This window comes from Chelonia mydas, chromosome 2 (assembly GCF_015237465.2).
Source record: "Chelonia mydas isolate rCheMyd1 chromosome 2, rCheMyd1.pri.v2, whole genome shotgun sequence".
NCBI classification, from domain to species: Eukaryota; Metazoa; Chordata; order Testudines; family Cheloniidae; genus Chelonia; species Chelonia mydas.
The window spans coordinates 225649136-225662452 of NC_057850.1; the positions used below are offsets into that span (position 1 = coordinate 225649136).

At 43.5% G+C, this 13317-nt stretch overlaps 1 protein-coding gene across 2 annotated transcripts in view; it reads right to left on the reverse strand.

Moving 5' to 3' along the window:
- The window catches only part of DNAJC1 (DnaJ heat shock protein family (Hsp40) member C1), a 194251-nt gene that overhangs the window by 8266 nt on the left and 172668 nt on the right, over positions 1-13317 (reverse strand). The gene's annotated exons all lie outside the window — the stretch shown is intronic.

Sequence of the window (13317 nt, forward strand, 5' to 3'; positions counted from 1 at the left end):
AGGATAAAATTCAAAAGGACCTTGATAAACTGGAGAGAGGGTCAAAATTAACAAGATGAAATTCAGTAAAGGCAAGCACCAAAGTATTATGCTTAAGAAGGAAAAAATCAAATGCACATCTACAAAATGTGAACTAACTGCAGAAAAGGATCTGGTGGCTACACTGGATCACAAGTTGAACATAAGTCAACAATGAGATGCAGTTGCAGCAAAAAAGTCTAATATTCTGGGATGTATTAACAGGAGTGTCATATGAAAGACACTCCTGGTAACTATCACACTCTAGTTGGTACTGGTGATGCCTCAGTTGGAGTACTAGGTCTAGTTTTGGGCATCCCATTTCAGGGAAGATGTTGACAAATATTTAAGTTTCCAGACGAGAGCAACAAAAATGATGGAAGGTTGAGAAAACCTGACCTATGAGGAAAGGTTAAAACAACTGGGCATATTTAGTCTTGAGAAAAGACAACTGATGGGGGACCTGATAACAGTCTTCAAATACGTTAAAGGCTATTATAAAGAGGAAGATGATCAATTGTTCTCCCTGTTCACTGAAGGCAGGACAAGAAGTAACAGGCTTAATCTTGTGGAGTCCAGAAGCCATGAGCTATATGATCATCCAGGTGCACTTCCCAACCCAGTAGTGAGGCATCTGTAATGAGTTTCTTCGTGGATGGTGGGGAAACCAAGGGAACCCCTTTTGTTTTCCACCAAACAAGGGATCTGAGGGGACACAGAGAAAGTGAAACATTTATCCAGGGGGTATCTGCTTGAGCAGAGACCATCCACAACCATGTTTGGAGGCCCTGGAGGCAGAGCCTTGCAAAACATGTCACGTAGGTGTAGGTGGTCATAGGCCTAGAAGGACGAAGCAGGACAGGACCAGCATCTGCAGGATGAGACAGAGTTGGACAATGAGGTCACTCATTCCAAGGAATCTGTTCTCTGGTAAGTATGCTTTATCCAAAACTAAGTTCCGATTTGCTCTGGTAAACTCTAAGTTTCGGGTGGTGGTGGTGGTGGGTTTAAACTGGACTCTTTTAGATTTACCTGAAGTCCCAATGACCGAAAAAATTCTAGTAATGAGAAGACCACTATCTGTACCTCCTGATACAATCGTTCTGTGAGCAGCCAACTGTCAAGTTAAGGAAATACCAGGTTGTCTTGACAATGATGATACGCTGCTATCATGGAGAGCATCTTTGTAAAAACTCTCCGTGCTCCTGAGAGGCCAAAGGGAGAATTCTGCACTGAAAGTACCCTCGGCCCATCGTAAAGCACAGTAATCACCTGTGCTCTGAAGGAATGTCTATGATAGAGGGCATCCTTCAAAATTGAGGGCCACAAACCAGTTGCCTTCATTTAGGGAAAAGATTACTGAGGCCAAGTGGGTCATCCTGAATCTTAAATGGTGTATGAAGACTCACCTGTCTGAGATCTAGAGTGGGTCTCCAGCCCAACCTCCTTTTTGGAGACGAGGAAATATCTTGAGTAAAAGCTTTATCCCTGTCTTGAGGAGAGACAGTCTGTCATCCCAAGCTAAATTAGGGAGTCCACCTCCTGCTTGAGAGGCCTCTTGAGAGGGGTCCCTGAAGAGGGATGGGGAAGGTAGTTTTTAAGAGGGAGTAGAAAAAAAAATGGTTACTAAACTTCCATAACTACTGTTCTTCGAGATGTGTTGCTTACGTCATGTTATCTAAGTGTGTGTGCTCGCCACATGCATCGGTGCCAGAAGTTTTTTCCTTAGTGGTATCCATAGGGGACTAGCTCTGGCGGCCTCTGGAGTGGCACACATATGCGCTGGTATAAGGGGTGCCACCAGCTCCCCCCTCCCTCAGTTCCTTCTTGCCAGAACTCTGACAGACGGGAAGGAGGGCGGGTCATGGACTGGACATGAGCAACACATCTTGTAGAACAACAGTTATGGAAGGCTAGTAACCATTTTTTCTTCTTCGAGTGCTTGCTCATGTCTATCCCATGTTAGATGACTCCCAAGCAATATCTCCAGAGGCAGGTAGGAGTTCATGGATATGTTGATTGCAACACAGTTCTGCCAAAGCCAGCTTCATCTCTGGCCTGCTGAGGTTGTGAAGGTGTGCACCGAAAACCATGTTGTGGCTCTGCAGATGTCCTGGATAGGTATTTGTGCTAGAAAGTCTGCTGGCAACGCCAGAGCTCTAGTTGAATGGGCCGTCACTATTAGTGGACATACAACCCGCACCAACTTGTAGCAAGTACGGATGCAGGTAGTAATCCAATACGAAAGCTTTGAGAAGACACCAGGAGGCCTTTCATCCTGTCAGCCACAATGACGAAGAGTTGAGTCAATCTACAGAAGGGCTTGGTATGCTCTAAGTAGAATGCCAGAGCCCGCCTGACATCTAGGGTGTGCAAGCGCCTTTCCTCGTTGGACATGTGAGGCTTTGGGCAGAACACCAGAGGAAAATGTCCTGATTAACATGAAAAGGTGACACCACATTTGGCAGGAAAGCAGAATGGGGACGCAACTGAACCTCGTCCTTGAAGAACACCATATAGGGGGCCTCTGACGTAAGGGCTTTAATCTCGGAGACTTGCCTCACTGAAGTGATAACCACAAGGAAAGCAACCTTCCATGACAGATGTGAAAGAGAACAGCAGGCTAGAGACCCAAAGGGAGGGCCAGTGAGCCTAGAGAGGACTATGTTGAGGTCCCACTGGGGCACTGGACCGACAGAAAACGTCTTTCAAGGCCCTTAAGAAACCTGATAGTTACTTCATGCGAGAATACCGACCTGCCCTGGACACGAAGATGGAAGGCTGAAATGGCTGCCAGGTGCACCTTGATCGAGAAGTTTGACGTTTCAGGTGAAGCAGGTAGTCCAGAATGGACTGCAGAGAAGACTGGGTTGGGGAGCTCCTCCACTCTGACGCCCAGCAGGAGAAGCGCTTCCACTTTGCCAGGTAAGTCTCTCTATTGGAGTGTTTTCTATTCTCCAATAGAACTTGGACTTGACTAGAGCAGGCCTGCTCCTCCGGGTTCAGCCACGCAGCATCCATGCTGAGAGGTGGAGAGAGGTGAGGTTTAGGTGCAGCAACTTCACGTGATCCTGAGAGAGCAGGTCTGGGTGGTTGGGAAGCATACATAGGGGTGCTGTTGCCAAGTCCATGAGCATGTTGAACCAATGCTGGCGAGGCCATGCTGGGGCGATCATGATGACTTCAATCCTGTCCCTCTTGATTTTCAGGAGGGCCCTGCTGATGAGTGAAATTGGCGGAAAGACGTACATCAGGTCGCCTGCCCAAGACAGGAGAAAAGTGTCGGAGAGCGATCTGCTGTTGAGCCCTTGATGAGTCCTAACAGATGACATCAGTGTCGACAGATGCTCCAAGTGAGCTCTAGACACACCCACACTGGGACATGGAGTGTCACTCGATACTGAGGATAAGGAAGAAGCAGTCCCCTTAGAGGACTTCAGAGGCAATTTGTCCTTCTTCTTAAGGAGGTGTTTACCTTTACCCTCCTCATGCCTCTGTTTAGACAAGTCCTTGTCTTGCTCGAGGATATGGAGGTGGAGAGTGTTGGTGCCAGAAGGGCACTACTCTGAGGCTCCAATGAGTGTGCCAGTGAGCAGGAAAGCCGAGGATCAGACTGGGGCCTAAGGGAGAGGTCCATTAAGTGCATGTGATTCCAGAACTCATGTGACTGTCTAACATGAGGGGGAAAGGAACAGCAGATTTTGCACTCAGAGGGAATGTGCAGGCAGCATTCATGAGGGTCACCAACTGGCAAGATGTGGGGGAAGGGGTTGCAGGGCTTAAAGCTTGGGATCTTGGGCACACTAGGTGCCCCAAACAGTGAGGCATCAAGGGGGAAATCCCCAAACCCCAAAACTGACTTACACCAATTAACAACGAACTTAAAAAAACCCCAAGCTCCTATTTACAAGGAAAATCAAAAAGGAGTTCAAGTGGGAATGCCAACAGAAGCTGATGAAGGGTTCCATCTCAGACCATGAGTTGGAGAAAGGAACTGGAGAGGTGGCAGGTCTGTGCTGCTTCTTATGAGCATGAGGTGGTGTAGGATGCAGATGCAAACCAATGGATGCTGCAGCTGAAAAATCTTCCAATCTCAACTGCATGAGCACTCCACAGTGAATACCCATAGGGACCAGCACTCAAAGAAGAATAAAGGGTTAAGGTACATACCCATACAACCATAATTCTACCCCCCTGGAGGTGGAATTCAGCAACAGCAGCAGATTCGCGTGGCTATAATGTAGCCATGATGGTGCACAGAATGGACTTTCATCTTGAACAGTCCCTGGCAAGCAGTGGCGGATTAGCCACTGGGCCAACAGGGCCTGTGCCCAGGGGCCCTGGCCAATTTGGGGGTTCCCGGAAAAATGGGTGCCCCCACACCCCAACCCGCCGGCCCAGCGCTCCTGCCAGGGAGCATGGTCAGGGCACCAGGGCTTGCGGCACTCCTGCTGAGGAAATGGGGTCGGGAAGCAGGGTCTTGCCCTGCTCCGCCTGGTGCTCCTGCCGCGGTGTGGGGGAAGCCCCCACACCCTGACCCTGTTCTCCGGCAGGAGCGCCGGGTGGGCAGAGCAGGGCAAGCCCCCACACCCTGACCCCATTTCCCCAGCAGGAGGGCAAGGAGAACTGCAGGCGGAAGGAGTGGGAAGGGGCCCCCATTTGCTCTGGCCCAGGGCCCCAAAACCCCCAATTTGCTTCTGCTTGAAAGTTTTCTTCCTTCTTTAAGACTCAGTATGCAAGGATTTAGGATTTTTAAAATCATTCAGAATTGCATCTTTCAACTTCATTAGTGGCTAGACTCATGCTCTGCTTCCTTCAACCTCAGCTCTATAAACCTTCTATAAAAGCTTAGCTTCTTCTGCATGTCGGTCATGATCCCACCAGTGCAGTCTTATTCTCAGCTGGTGCAAGATTGCAAGTTGTCGGGACTGTCTATGATGGTATCACGAGCATAAGGGTAAAGGAATTTGTAAGAGGGGTTGAAGGGGTTGTAAAATGTAGTATATGTGGTATTCCTTCTGTGGAGTAGGCTACGTGTATGAATGTAGGGCAGGTGTAGGTACCTCCTGTTCAGTACAGGGCAAAGGAAGAGAGAAAAGTATGTTTTATGGTAATCTTGGGGGATTGTTATATCTTATGTTACACAATACTGTTCTTAACTGACAATTTAATAGATTTCTGACTTTTGCTTTTCCCTACAGTGTGTAACATACAACATTTTCAAATATAATTCATGCAGATGCTGCTATATTGAATTTACTACTAGACTTGGTCAATTTAGTGTTTTAAGGACAACATACCCTCAGTCTTGCAAGGGCCAGTAAGTATATATTACAATTGTTGTCTAAACCTAATTTTGATTAGCCATTACAGACCAGACAAACTCTTCTAATAGTGGTTTTGTGGTTTAGACAGTGGAGCGGGACTCTGGAGAACTGTGTTCCATTAATGACTCTGCTAAAGACTACCTGTGTGATTTGGGGCAAGTAATTTAATCTCTCTGCTTCAATTCCCCATCAATAAAATCATAATTCTTTAACTTATAGGGCTTTTGCAAGGATAAATCCATTAACACACGTGAGGCAGTAAGAACCCATGATTTAGAGCATCACAGTATTAAAATACCAGTGATTACAGTGATTGTGCTTTTAAAATGTACACATTATATGCAGTGAAATATAAAACACATATTAAGAAAAATCAGCACTTTCAAAAATAGGTTTTCTAGTGGCAAAAAACCCAAACAAAACCGATAAAGACACTTTTATTTATGGATCATTCCATGTCTAGATGTTCTTCCCAATAATAAACTAATGAATTTAGTACAAACCTAGTTTGTATATTTTGAAAAATAAGCAACTCCTTTTACAATAAAGCATACAAGTATAAAATTAGTATGCACCCAGGAGCTCAGCCCGAATAGCTCAAAGCTCGTTAATTATTTCATCATCTTTCCTTTGACATATGGGGAAGCTTACAGAACTGCAGAACTCTTACCTCATAGTGTCAGGCAACATGCTAATTAGTAAAGTCTGCTTAAATCTATCCACCTGTCCGTTGTTTTGCTGCCTGCCACGGCCTTTTTCCATGCTGGCAACAAATCCCCTATCTGTCTGCTATCGCAACCTGAATGCAAGAGATTAGTGACCACAGAGTCAAGCAAGAATCAGTTTACATCCTCTCAGGCAAGAGAATGATATTACTTCACAAGTATGAAATCTGAGATCTCTTTGCCTTTAATTTAGAAAACCTGCAGTTAATAATCACATTAAAGTATGTTTTGCATGCCAGACAGTTTTTATTTCCTCTGTTATTTTTACAATTTGAATGCCCTTTGTGGTTACCAAAATAATTTGCTGAAAGGCATAAATTAACATTTTAAACTTTTTATGTGTACCAAGGTAGATCTTGTGTGGCCATGAACTTTATATTTTTATAATGTCATATACCAGTCCCTTTTCTGTGCCTTTAAATTTAACAATGCTAGTCGTATCATTTGTAATAAATCTTCATTTGACAAACAATGTTAATTTGATAAGAATATCACACTTGAAATCTCCTTTCCTAATTTAGGATCTATTATTAGTTTTCCACACTGTTTAAACACTTCAGATGTACAATTCTGCCTTTTGTTTAAGGGCATTTGTTTCCTTAAGAACTAAAAGACAGAAATGAGACCTAAGCCTGAAGCTACAAATTCAGCAAGGAAAATGGGTCAAAGACCAGATGTGTTGAGGCCGACAGAGAGCACTGGTACAGGTAAGCAGGTCAGCAGGCAGGAACTGCAATTAGAATAAACTGAACCCAGTTTCCCTTTCATAATCAAAACACTTGATGAAAACAAATCTAATTAATACCATAAGCCAATTGCAGAGAAAATGATTTTTAAAGTTGTATTATCTTTTCAGTTACAAATACAGTCTTAGTTCAAGATACTGATCAGTTTGAGAGCTCCATTTTGGATGGAATTAAGATGATTTACAAGTCCCACATGAAACTACTAGATTTCAGAGTAGCAGCCATGTTAGTCTGTATCCGCAAAAAGAAAAGGAGTACTTTGTGGCACCTTAGAGACTAACAAATTTGAGCATAAGCTTTCGTGAGCTACAGCTAACGTCATCGGATGCATTTTTCGATAATTTAAATAACACAGTTTTAGATAATTAGACACATGGATACATTGAGCCTGGCCTTACCTGGCTTGTTTTGGAGTTTTTGAAACACTGGTTGATTAAGGACAATTTTCTAGAGTGATCTTAGAATTACTATAGTAGTACAAAAACTTCATGTACATCAAAAGACCAAAGTTATAGCAGCAACCAGTAAGGCCACATAGTTATGGGTCTGTCTATTATATTATAAATCCCTATTTGCAAGGAGTTGTGGATAAATTATATTAAGTTAGACCAGATGCTTATCCAAATTGGTCATAGCTGATTCGGGTAATTTTTAATAGCAGGAGAAAAAGCAACTGTGAAGATATTATTGTGTGTAGACTTCTTGAATTTAAGAACAACAAAACTACTAAGGCTTACAGAATAACTACTAATCATCATCAGTGACTACATGACTTCTAATTTCACACTTGTGTCTGTCAATTCAGGGAGATTCTTTTCAGTTTTTTGCATCAAATTAACTAACAGATTGTTAACTGAATCAAGATAAGAAATTCAGTATGCTCCCAACAAATAAGGAATTTGTTTCTATATTTGTCAGTATCTATAAACCTTCCTCCATCCACCCCAAGCCTTTTGGGGGGGGGGGGGGGAGCAGAGTTGTCCCCAACCTCTCACTGGCTTCCCCTCATTGTCATGTATTCTTTGCTCTCAACTATGCTGCAGGGTTTGAAGTGTTTGCCCCTTTCAGAAAGCAGTCTTTCCCCCTCATAACAGGGTAATAGTCTGTAGCAGGATTGTAGAGTCTGCATGGGGACACAGGACTCCTCTGATGAGTCATATGATGTTGTGTGCTTAAACCCTGCATAAAAATATAAACCCTATTAAGTCATAGTGGCAGCTGGATCTTCACTCCCACCAGGATATGCATCTGAGAGGCAGAAGGAAGTAGAGGAAGAAGCAAATGATACCTGGCCAGGAGACCCTAAGAAAAGCCACGTTTGGTAAGAAAGTTTAGGGTGTGTCTCCACTAGAAACACAATAGCAGCACAGCTGCAGTGTAGACATTTACTATAGCAAAGGAAGGGGTTCTTCTGCTGCTGTAGTAAATCCACCTCTCCAAGAGCCAGTAGCGAGGTCAATGGAAGAATTCTTCTGTTGACTAAGTGGTATCTACAGCATGGCTTAGGTCAGCTTAATTACACCGCACAGGGCACAAAATATTTCACAGCCCTAAGCAATGTAGTTAAGCCAACCTAACTTTGCAACACAGACCTGCACATAGGATATAAAACTCAGTCTGTTATTGTTATTTGAGTCATCAGTAAAGCCAAACCACAGGAAAGGGGATGTTTGAAGTGTGTATATATTCTGTTTACAGCAGGATGGAAAACCCACCTGCTTACATTCCTGTCCCTTAGAGTGCTGAAGGAGAAAGCTCAGGTTTGAAACTAGGGCTGAAGACACCCTCTGTAATAGTTGAGCTCAGCATGCTTTTTATGAAACCCCAGGCCCTTTAAAAGATAGAATTCTGGGTAATGTAGCTCCCAGGTAGGACTGGGAATCCCTAGATGAAGTACCTGACCAGAGCACATGACCAGGAAGGGTCATGTGATCAGCGGATCAGGTGAAATCTGTGCAGACTGTGAAAGAAGCAGCAGTTCCATACAGTGAAAGAACAGGGTCAGAGAAAGGGGTTCTTCTCAATGGCCAGGTCGAAGGCCCAGAATGAGAGAACTTGAATGGAGCAGAGGTTGCTTGCAAGTCTTTTCAGAGAGGAAGCTATGGAAGGTGCAGCAGCTGTGGCGGTTGGAGCTGGAAAAAAGGCTGTAGAAACGCCCCATGGAAGAATGAAAAATGGTTGCACCAAACTTTAGGGGAAAGCTTAAAGACAGTAGGCAATACAAGACATTCCCATGAGCCCAAAGGGAAACCAAGCCTGAGGGAAAGGCTCAGGATGGGAGAGTCTCAGCTAGGACTACTGGAGATATTTTTCTGAGGTTTTGTGGAACCAGACCCCAGAACCAGGAGGGGAGGCGTTGTTGAGACTCAAACAGCTATCCTAAGATGAGAAAACTGAGGCATAGCACCACGGGCTGCTAAGAAGGAACTTAACTCAACTGCTATTACACCACCTCTTTGACAGCACAGATTTCAAGTGGCTGAACCATTTAGGATTATCCTCCCTTACCCCGATAAGCAGCAAGGTATGAGCTCCCTTCCCCTGAAGTCCCTCTAGCCACTGTTTGGCCAAGACACTGAACAGTGATGCCTTCATCTCACTGCAAACTAAGAGAGCTCACAAGACATATTATGCTCACAATGCTCAGGTATCAAAGATGTTGTGTAGCAGAACCAAGGAAGAGTACACTGCATTTCTGATACTTCTAAGCAGGTTTTTGTTTTTTGTTTTTGTTTTTTTAATAAAAGCAAACTTTTCAGGCAGTTTTATTCAAAGAAATAAAGGCCAAAAGCCCAATTATTTTTTAAAAAATTTTAAAAAAAATTTAAGACTGGCCAAAAGCATATTATATGATATATTGTGTCAGGATGAGAATTATTAACTCCCTCCCCCATGCACACACAAACAAAAGCCAACATACAAAAAACAAACACTTGAAACCACAAAGACTACGGTTAAAACAACATTAAGGATCTGACATGTTGACAAAAGCCAGAAACACTCTCCTTAAATCACTTCATTCTGCTTAAGAATTGCAGTGGAAATGAGGATCTCAGAACAGTTTGGTATTGCAAATCTCACCACCACAAAGGAATATAAGATGACCTACAGAGTGGGAAGAAAAAAAATCTGCTGGTGCTCTTTTTTTGCTTCTATTTTATGCATAAGGGTCAGCACTTTTGGGTTTTCTTCTTTAACATTGCAAATACTATGTTTTTTCTACTGTTTTTGCTAAAGAACCTTTTGTTGATTAAAAAGAGCCAGCAGGATGATGACATCATAAAACACTGAAACTTGAGCAGTTGAAAAGAGGGAAGATTTCTAGTTGGATTATTTAAAAAAAACAACACTATTTTTGTTAATACCTATTTAGCCAAGCTCCTGACAAACACTTGGAAGCAATCCTCAAAGATGCAAATACAGTAGTTTACAAGTCCTACAAAGAATTCTCTGCAGAAAGAGAGAAAACAAGATTCCTGATACTTCTAGGCAAAAAGTAAGCAAGAATTATTGTAAAAATCTCAGGCTCTCTGTATATATTATATAGAAGAAAAAGCCCACAAAACGTTCCCTCTAAGCTACGTGGCCGGGAAGAGGCGCCTTTCCCCCGGCCCCAGCCCCGGCCCCAGCAGCGGCAGGGGAAAGGCACCTCGGTCCCAGCCCTGGGCTGCTGCAGAGAGAGAGAGAGGGCTGGGGGGAGTCCTCTCTCCTCATTGCAGCCCTGGGGCACCCCAAACCCCGCATGCCTGGCCCCACCCCAGAGCCCTCACCCCCTGCGCATCCCAATCCTCTGCCCCAGCCCTGAGCCCCATCTCACACCTTGAACCCCTCCCCCATTCCACACTCCAGAGCCCTCACCCCCATCCCCTGCCCCAGCTCAGAGCCCCTCATCCCCGGCCTGAACCCCCACCCCGCGCAACCCTCTGCCCCAGCCCTGAGTCCCCATCCCGAATCCTTTGGCCTCACCCCCGCCATACATCACTTCCATATTGATGCACATAAAATTAATTCCGCACATGGATGTAAACAATTAGAGGGAACATTGCACACTATTATTTTTTGCTTTGAAGACCACATGTAAGAGTTCTGGTTCATTCCTTAGATGAGAGAAAGCCAGTGACCCTCTGGCCTGGATAATGCTAGACTAGGCTGTAAATAAAGATTCCATGTCACTTTTGACAAGGGATAACCTAATATCTATGTTTATGGTAGTTCCTAACTCCAGTTTCTAACACCAAAGCATCAACGGTGGGGGAGCTAATGTACACAGGGCTCCAGGCAATTGCTGTCCTTTTAAGCACCATTTCATTGAAACCTGCTCACTGCAGGTCTATGCAATACAGTGGTAAATATAATCGTGATTGCTGGTGCCTGGTGTACAAAAGTGGAGCTGCACCAGCATTAGCGGGAAGTGTTCAGATTAAAGTCTAGTATAGACAAGGCTTACATAAATTACTTTATTGCTGGGGCTACATATTGGGGTGCCTGTTTACTGACACCCCCTTCCCCCCCCAAGTTCTGGCCAGGCTCACTTTGCAGGAACCCTGCCCTTTTAGTCCCTATTTGCAGGCCCCTTTAGAACTGCATACAGGCTTTCATGTGCATAACATCTCCTTCTGTCTGGGGCTGGTTTAATAACGAACTCCTCTTAATCCTCAAAGTTCCAAAATAAAGTCCATCACCGCACAACAGTCCATACTTAGTTCTGGTGTCTTCTCTCACAGCTGGAACTCTTCTGTCCCAGTCTGTTTTCACAGCCCATCCTCTCAGCTCATCCTAGCTGGAACTTCGCTTTCTGGCACAGGCCTCTAGGCCCCCAATTTGTAGGCCCAAACTCCATCTGGGTTTCCCAACAGGAGCCTCCCTAGGCTCCGGCTCTGTCACATCTCCCTTGGTCTTGTGGTCTTCCCTGCAGGAGCCCTTCACGCACACTACAATTTCCTGCGCTTCCCCCCTTCTCTGCAGCCTCCTGCTGCTCTTTATAGGGCAATCATCCTGATCTCTTCCAGGTGTGACTCATTCTGTAATCATGGGTGGCTAGCTCCAGCAGAAGCCTCCATTACATACAGACCACAAGAAATCAATGCTATAGCAGGTATATTTCCAGATCCTGACTCCTCTTGTAAAAAGTCTCTTATGATTCCTTTTTCCTTGCCAGCTCAGTGCTTACGGGATATATCTTTTGCATCTCTCACCAGATAGCTCAGGGGACAGAGGACACAGAGGTTCAGTTTCTCTCTCTCTCCCTGAGGAGTCTGAGCAGCAGTCTTCTTTCTCTCCCCCAATACTGGGCATGTAGAAGCAACATTTTGGGATCTCATGTGTGAAAGGCTCTCTATAAAAACATTTTTACATACATACATACCACAGAGAGAGAGAGAGAGACAGACAGACACTCGACAACAGATGAAGAAGGGTGTAGAATGTAATCTTTTAGGACAGGTTTTTGCATCATGTAATTTGTTAGTGCCCAGAGACTTTATTGATGGACCCACTAGATATTCAAAGACAGATTCTAAATGTCTTGGTCTTTTTATTCTCTGTCTGTACAGTGCCTACCAGAATGGGGTCCATGACTAGTGCTCCCAGGCACTACAGTAATATAAATAATAATAATAATAATGACAATGGTCTGTCTCAGGCAGATTTTGTTAACCATTTTTTTGCAAGTCTGTGTTTAAAGATTTATTTTTCACACGAAGTACACTGTCAAGCTACTTACAATAAAATATATTGCTTACAACTGCTGAGTAAAATAAAGTGTCTTCTAATGAGGCCCTCCCTGGCCAGTACTATTAAGTGAGAGACATTCCTATCTCTAAATAGGACACAACATATTTCACTATCTTCAGTATACTGTGTTATGAATTGTGTAGTCATATGCACATCAAGATCCCTACAGCTTGTCTGGATACAATATAGGTTAATTTAATTTCTTAATGACATCACAATAGGGATAAACACACCTTTCTGTGTTTGTTTCCAGAGAAAAAGTAAAAACACTTTATAAACTGGCTTGCAGACAACCCATTGCAACCTATAGGAAAATTTATAACTATTTGAGTAAATGAAGGTTTGGTTTTCAAAAAAAAGTATCTTTGCTAGGTTTTTATTACTAAATACAGAACATCAAGCTCCAAAATGTGCATCAACAGAATTAAACATTTAAATCTTATTCTCTTTAACCCCTGCCGGACTCTTTGGAATAAGATCAACTTAAAGGACTTTTGAATGGTCCTCTGCAGACACTGTAAAGCATTTACAAGTGATCTGTTGCTGAAAACGAAAAAATCTTTTTATAGACCACTCAAGAGTGTTCAGGATAACACTTTAAATCCTTAAGTATAGTTTTTTAGTATATATACGGTAGACCACTATAAAATATGTATTTGAATAAAGATATTAATTATTTTACACAATACCATCGTTAACCATATTATAGTCTTGGAAATAGGAACTGCAATAGTATCAATCTCAGACCAACTGTTTTATCATTTTGTA